Source organism: Numenius arquata, chromosome 19, assembly GCF_964106895.1.
Source record: "Numenius arquata chromosome 19, bNumArq3.hap1.1, whole genome shotgun sequence".
Lineage (NCBI taxonomy): Eukaryota > Metazoa > Chordata > Aves > Charadriiformes > Scolopacidae > Numenius > Numenius arquata.
The window spans coordinates 10,676,979-10,685,666 of NC_133594.1; positions in this window are offsets into that span (position 1 = coordinate 10,676,979).

The window sequence follows — 8,688 nt, forward strand, 5'->3', positions numbered from 1 at the left end:
AATTCTTGCAACTCTTGTTCATCAATGGATTATTAATTAAACATGGAAGAGAACTCTACCACTGAGAAGGCTTCAGTCTTTGCAACAGTTTCTGTAGACTAGGCTTGATGGGTTCTTTTAAAGTACACTTAACTACCTGCTGTACAGTATATATGACCTTGGATTGTACAGTTAAGGCACCAAATACAAGATAAAACAACATCTAAAATAAGAAATTTGCTTTAGAATTGCACATGTCCATGTTCCACCTTTGGACATTCAGCTCCTTTTAAACGTCAAGGTAGACATGTGATCCGAATATTTCATGCAGCCACAGGAACCGGAGAAAAAAACACTTCACTGAATTTAAGTGATATATATATGCTTACACTATGATGAACTCTTCTTTTAGAAAACTCACACAGCTACTGTTAGTAAGGCATTGCATTGCCTCCACAGTATCAGACAGACCTAGCAGAAAAAGCACCCTTTCTCCTAGAAGACCCCAGACTAGAGGGACAGGCATATGTGTCCTACTGATGCTTTTGTATTGTCTTAAACACCAGTTACAGATGAACAATGGAATCAGTCCCATTTAAATGGGCACAGTGGGAAAAAGGAGGATGTTTCAGGAGCACTACAATACTTGGACATAAATAGGTATGGATTTCGATGACACATACAGCTAAGGAGACGTAACTTCTGAGGTCAAGTAATAAAACAACTTTGTGATGACAATTCATGTCAAACGCTTTATTACTAGCTTAAGTGGTTAATGTTCAAAAGAAAGTACAGTTGAAAACTGCTGACACAGTCCATAGGCACTGGACTTCAGTGCAGAGTTTCTCCACTGGATTTCTAAAATGACTATAACAGAATTTCCACAATAAGGGATCAGATTCACAACAAACTAGATGTGCTGAAACAGAAGAATGAAACCAATGAGCTGTTAGACAAGCTGTCTCATATACTATAGATAGCAGATGCAACTACAATATCCCTTTGCTTTGCTTGAAATAATTCAATAAAGTATCTTACTTTTCAATAGATATATTCAGCAGGAAGCCTGAGAGAGTCTGTGTCCTGAACGTTCAAGCTGAGTTCCTGTTTTTTAAGACAGTACAGCTCCTCAGTGAGTCCAGCAGAGAGCTCATTTTCATTCTTTTCATGCCAGAGAGGAGAGGTCTTAGTTTCACAACCGAGAACAACAATCTAAACTTCATATTTATATATCTCATCATGCATCCAAAAGAATCCAGTGCAGCAGTTCTGTGCTGTTTTCCCAGAGCCAGCAGAAATAGGAGCCATTTTTCTAAGCTGCTACTGTGACTTGGAATTCATCTGAACCTGGGATGTACTTTTCCCTTGATTAAGTAACAGGCAACTGTCTACAGAGAATTTAGCTAAAGGCAAGAAATTCTAATACTGAATGATCAAGCAAGATCAAGCAAGAGAGTCAGAGGGAAACTTGCAATTTTGTCTTCGTAAAGACTGAAATACTATATTGTCTACTTGCTCTTCACTTAAACGGTTCTGGAGAGATGTTCAGGATCCCACCTCTAGACTGTGATGATCCGTGGGCTCTCAGCAGTACAGATGCAGAATGCAAATGAAGCAAGAGACACTTTCTTTCAGGGCATCGGTGACGGAAAAGACAGGAACTGCCAGGCTCGCTCTGCAGGGACATTACTCGGACTGGATCAGGCATGGTACGTTGAAGCTGCTAACATTTATTGCTATCTTGGAGTTTTAGAAGGAGTGCCAAGAGACTGATGGCCCGTAGTGGAACAGCCAACAAACAGGAAGATTTTTTTCATAGACCACTTGATAAATCTTCGTGCCACTCTTTATTTTCTACTTCCTACTAATATAAGGAACTTGTGGACAGGGAAGTTTTTCTCAGTAGTTCAATGAAAGGAAAAAGCCTCAATAATTTTAGATTGTGCGTTTTTCCCCAATTAAGTTCTTTCAGTGGCTAGAGGGTATAGTCTTTTATTGAGTAAGACACACTTTAAATCTTTTTTCCTACCAGAAGGCAAGCGTTCTCAAAGAAAGAATCCTAGTCTCCCAAGATACCAGAGTGGTTTTCAGAGATCTTTGTAAATGAGTAGAAATAGTCCCTTGACACATGAATAAGTTGAAATATCTGTAGGAAAACTTGTTTCTCTGAAATTCTTCATAAGCTGATTAAAAGTGTTTAAGAATCTAGAAACTTCTGTGTAACAACTGCATAATTTGAGAGAATTCGTTATTTACTGGGATGCTAGAAGGTAATCAGAAAACGCAGGGAAGGAGGACAGAATTCCCAGAAGCAAAGGTATTTAACTGCAGTGAGAGTCACGGCAGCAGGGTTTACAGCACATTAAGTGGGAACCATGACAATTGCTGAATCATCTAATTAACTCACATTGGCTACATGACAGCAAATTAGACAGATCAGGAACCACCTACCCAGGCACTAAATTGCCTTTGTGAGGGTTGGATGGTGTACTGTGTCCAACAGAAATTGCTTGGGCAACAGAGGCCGCGTGTCACACATTCCCTTCATGAGTTTAGGCTGGCCTCCCTCCATGGAAGTGGCACAACGCCCAGGAATAAGGTCACCATGTTCCAACTCCTGAACGTGTGCTTAAGGAAGACAGCAAGCACTGGCAGAGAGAGGGCGTGATGGCAGGAAGGATCACGGACCATGCTTTCAGCTAGCCAAGCCCTCCAGACCAGTCTGGTTGCCTTAAAACCTTCTCTAGATGGAACATACCTGGAGAAATCTCGTATTGCTGGCAAAGCAGGACTGAAGTCCTACAAGCATTCCAGCTGCCACTTCCCCAGCAGGAGGAAAAATGCTGAGGTATGGTTAGTACACAGTCCTGAAGGGTTCCCAGCTGTAGAGGCTGCTGTTTAAAACCACTGCAGCTGGCGAAATGGAGGTGCCAGCTCCTTGCAGAGCTACTTTTGGAGCAGAGCACCCAGCTAATTCGTATCATGTATATGATACACCAGGTGTCTCCTGAAGTCATGTGCTGACAAATTCCTAAAAAATACTTCTGTTTAGCTTTCACCTATTTCAAAACAAAGGAAAACACTGCTTCTACAATGTATGACTTCACAGCAAGGTCATATCAACTGCTCTTACACCAGTGCTACAACTGTGTAAAGTCAACTGGGATTAAGTTCTCTGAAGGGGAGATGGGCCAGAGAGAACCGCTGTCCTGCACGGGCACGTCTGACACCAGTCAGACAATGTACCAGGCTTGTTACCCATACATTTCTGCCTCATGTGGTCCCATGAAACCCAAACTGGTGTAAAAAGGGAAAGCAAGTACCTGCCTGATTATGGGTACGTATGCAAGAGCAGCTAACGGCAATCAAATGCTGTTGTAACAGGAAGAGCCTGTATTTTATCCCTCCTCTGTTAATAGCCTCACTTCTGTCAGAGTTAACCGAGCACACCGCTGGAGCTCGCAGTTGTTTTCACAAAGTCACAGGTAATGGCATCCACCTCCAGTACGGATACCACATTAAACAGGTCAATTCTTTACTGTAAAACTCCAGCTTCTTTTAATTCCTGAAGTGCCAGACACCATCTCCCAAAATACACACTGTCATCTGGTTAGCTAAAATTGAGTTCAGGTGGGTAGTGTACAGGCACAGACTTCTCCCTGGTACCCTAGTTATGTATGTACTAATCGAAAGGAACTTTTTCAGAATTCTTTTCCATGAACCAGAAATGCAAACTACAACACTTTTGCTTCACTGCAAAGGTACTACAAAACGGGCAATGACACTAGCAGCTGCAGGAAGCATATGGAATGAGGTTTACATATTTGGCCGTTGGGTATATCCAGAAATACAAAGCTCAGTAGCCGTAAAAGAGCCCTCTAATCTCACAGAAAAGGCACTTCGGACCATGCTGCTGTGAGGAGGCTTTTGAAAGGTAACCTGCATGTATTATGTGAAAGAAAGGAGTTTCTAGTTCTGCCTTAGCAAAACAGTGCTTACTGCAACATGGATCAAGCAGATGTTACCCAAATTACTCATCAGATAATAGCCTGGCATTTCAGTTAGGTTAAAACCTACTGTTAGAATTTAACTGCTCTCTCAAATGCCAATATATTACACACTTAAGGAGCCTACATCCGTGACCCTTCAGTACATGGGAATGTTTTGCTCAAGTTTCACAGTCAGTGAGACAGGTTCCTAGGCAATCTCACATCATCTTATCGCTGATTCCAAGTGGCGCAAAAACCAGGATTTAGGAGTCTTAAATACTCGGTGTATTTTGCAGGGCAGGAAATGGTGTCTGTCCTGCTGAGAAGGGATGCAGCAAAGGGACAAATTTCAGACAGAAGTACTTGCTTTACAAACAAAACTGTATTAGAGAAATCTAGTATCTTTTCAGTGAAAAAGAGAAGATCCAACAAGGTGAGAATTTAAACAGAAGAAGCAGAAGAGTGGAATGCTTTGGATTGTAAAGAGTTAAAAGGGTAATGACAAAAATATGGAAATTCACAGTCGAAGCTGTTCTGATGGAAACCAATACAAATGGATTAAGCTGCCAAGTACAGGCCACAAAGAAACAGATCAAATAAGAGTCAGCAAGTCATTTTATTAATCAGTCCTTGAACTGGACAGTGCTTGTCAGACTGACATCAGTTAAGCCTAGGAAAGGAATACTCGAGAGAAGTTCGTTATAATGTACCTCAACATTGCCTTGACGCATATAAAATACCGTCTTTGGAAGCAAAGGGAGCAGCCTGCTGCTCCGCGATCAGCACTGCTCAGCCTGAGAGGCTGAAAGAATGAATTGAATTTTAAGTGAGCTTCAGACCAAGCCCCAGGTTTGCACCTTGAAGATAACAGCAGATGAAAACCTGTGCCCCCACATGGGAAGGACGTTCTGGTGGCTCATCAATTGCACCTGCAAATGTAATCAAATGGTTATGTGCTTTCATGGGCAAGTCACTGGTAACGTTCCTTAAGTTCTTTTCCCCAGGTGCAAATATATAGGCCACTGGCAAGATCAGGTTTCTGCCACCAGTAGCAAAGCTGACAATGGAACAGCTGTTTTTCTGTATCAGCCTATGAATTCTATCCAGACATATCCTGAGTTATGGATAACCTACACATGCAGTTATTGACTGAATTTGATGTTTTCAATATTGAAATGAGATACAGATTATTTTTGCTGTTATATTTTGATGCAAAACAACAAGCTTTGGGCCTGATGCATCACTACAGATTCCAAACTGAGTGTTTTCCTGCTTTATATCAGTATAAACTGTGACCAGTCAGGGGTTTTTATGCTTCCATCTCTGAATTGAGACCCTAAAATGCTAACACAACATCATCAACTCCCTCAATTTTTTTTATTTTTTTTTTTACCATTTTTATATAAAAAGAGTTGTTTCCAGCAACTTCAAGTACTGCAAGTACTGCAGTTGTGCAGTACTGTACTATGCAACTTTGCATAACGCAAGGTTATATAAAGGCAAATTAAAAAAAAACCCTAGTATTTTAAAACTACACATATCATGTGCACCATATAGGTCATAATCCAAACCCATTTTAATCCAAGTAAAATATTTGTTAAAACATTTACTACAGAACTGAAAAGAATTATTTATGGATGGCTGTATCCTAATTTCTAGCTTTAGAAAACCACAGCTAAGCAAATTATTCATGCAGAGTTAAATCACTGCCTGCCTTCCTCTCCTCCCACTGCTCCCACCAGAGGAAAGCAAACCTGGCTGCTGCAGGAATTAATTTGGCCTCACGTAATTTGATCTCTGCAGATTTGAACTGTAACGTCTTTCATTCTTCATTTGGGAGTTTGGCTTTAATAGTTTAGGGAAATAATTTCTCTCTGTATTAGTTAGATAATATCATACGTTCCGCTTCTCATTTTTATTCCACGTACCTATAACCATGGTACGGCTTCAGCGCAGGCCATGGCCGTGGCTTTGGTACCTGCCCAAGCGTTTTCCACAGGTACGCAAGGAATGCGGTGCCTGACACACAGCAGTATCAATACAGCTTTTTACGCTACATGAGAGAAAAATACTTGAAGGAGAACAGTCTGTTGATAACACCAAACAATTTCTTAAAAGTTTTAAGTCATATTTCTTTTTTAAACTGGAGTATTTGAAGTGGCCTTGAAAAATACAAAGTTGGAATTCAGACCTATATATTACTTGTTTAAACATTTAGTTAAACAAGACATAATAAAAACGTACCATATACAAGATTGTCACAGGTATATGAGATTTTTAGAAAAAAGCAATAAAAATATTCTTTAAGCTTAAAATAAAATCTCTTACCTTTTATATCACGATCTCAGCTTACAGTCACTACATTTCTGCTTATTTTATACAAGTGCATATGGCTATGAAGGTCCGGAGAGAATGAGAATAAAGTGGTATTAACCTGCTGATAACTGCTTAAAAGTCTTAAGCTGCAACATATAGATGTTCCAATACCATTTAAAAAAACATTCACCTTTCAGTTATTGCTGATTCACAATCTCAAGTTATCAACATACAAATATTTAATAACTTAGTAAATTTAGAGCAGCAAAGTTTTTTGAACTGAACAAATACTGTGTTTTCCTGTCATTTGGTGATGATTTTAAGAGACACAAAAGCAATCCATCTGAAAGTCAAGTTCAGGCCTACCCTTTTTTGTGCCTCATATTAATGGTGTGGGGAAGAGACAGAGAGAGAGAGAGAATATATCATTTAGTTAGATTTTTGGAAAAAATATATATTCTATTTTTTTCTTCTGCCTTTTGCTACATTTCATGTCTGCTGACATGCACAATGGTACAGAGCACTGCGGCTTCAAGGGTGACCATTGCAAGTCTTTGTAGCAATTTTTATAGGAAACATGCAAATACAGTTATGGTATTAAAATTCTGAAGTACTTAAATAGTGAAGTAAAGGCAGGATTCACTGCTTAAAGCAGGCACTCTGCTTGGTGGTGGTTCTTGGTCTGGTGTTTGGTTTTCACCCCCCCCAACACACCAGTCTTTCCCTTCTAATGTAAAGAAATAATCAATCAGAAGTATATACACATCTATTGCTATGTACCCAAAGAAAGGACTGTGGCTTGGAGTAAGTATTGCTTTTCATCAAACGGAACAGAGTTCAAGAAGTGAGAAAAACACTTTAAAAAAAAAAAAAAAGGAAAAAAGCTCAGATTCCATGTCTGAAGTTGAGAAACCTCAAAACGAGCCACGTTTGTTCTTGCTTTTAAGACATGTACAAAATGCCATTTGGAGCCACACAACCTGATGGTTCTAGAAGTCAGAGAAGAAATCTTGAGGGCCCAAGTGAATAATAAAAGGTGCGATGCTGAGAGGCTGGCAATAGGGACTGTCAATGAAAAAACCACCTACAGTGGGAAAAGAGCAGAGAAGCAAAAACTTCATGTTAATTCCAGAGACTGGCTGAAGCTAAAGCTCCATTTAAATTTCTCTGCTCTTTCAGCTGCAAGTGGAATTTTCATTGTAAAACGGGCACTTTTAATTCTTTGAAGGTATTGAAACATCTAATACTTCCAAGGTTACCACTTTCTAAACAAAGAACTGACAGCTCATTCATATTTTCAGTAAAGCAGAGAAATGTAAAATATGCAGCAAGGGGGCAAGTTTACAATGTGGTTAGTAACTCCCAACAAATGACAAAAAATAAAAAATGACTTCTATAAATCATCTGAAATGACTGCCATCATGTTGGAAAAGAGCATAGCGCCCTCCTTGTTTTAGAAATAAGAACAAGTTCTTTGGCTTACGAACGTTCATCATGTACAATTGGTTCAGAGGATATTTTGTTTGAAATTTTACAAAGCTAGGGATTCAAAAAAAGAAAAAAAACTACAAACAGTTGCCAATCAGGGGAACTCCAAAAGAGGGGGGGGGAAACGTGTGCAGAGGAAAGATTCCTTTAATGAATATTTGATTCACAAAAATGGGCTTTTATCAGCCATGCTTTTTCTGCTCCGTGATGGCTTCCTTTCATCCATAGGCCAGCAAAAGGTATCGGTGATTTATGAGCACCACTCAATTTGACTGCAGCCCCGGGACCCTCCTCTTCATTTCAGCGCTACCGCATGGATGACGCCAGCAGGCTCCCCACTAGTTGTCAACAGATCTGTGTTTTTTTTATTAAAGTACCACCAACACCAAACAAAAGCGAGAGCTACTGCAGAAGAAAAACCATTGACGATATAAACACATTCCTAAGCAAAAATACTTCGCTTAAGAGTAACAGCTGCAGTTAATTCCAAGAAAAGCAGCTTGTCACATAAGCCACCCCTTAATAAGCTTTTCTAATATTTCTTTCCCTGTAACGGGGGGCGTAGGGGAGGAGGAACTTTCCGTGCTTTAAGCACCATCCGTACACCCTCTCCGTATACAAAGCTCCGGCCGCAGCAGCAGGGGCTGGTAGAGAACAGAGTGTATCGAGGAAATCTTTAAAAAAAGAGCATGAACTAAAGCAAACCTACTGAAAAGCAACGGGTGAGGCCTGAGCAGCGCAACCAACAACGCTGCTGATTTTGTAGGGTGATACCTTAATAAAGACTGCTCCAGTCCCTCCGCAGAGCCCACAGCAGTTTTTCTGCAGAAGGCTCCAGTGCGCGGAGGGGGCCGGGAGCTGGGCAGGGGCACAAAGCTCCCCAGCGCAAAGGGGATTCTCTTAGAGAAGTACTGGC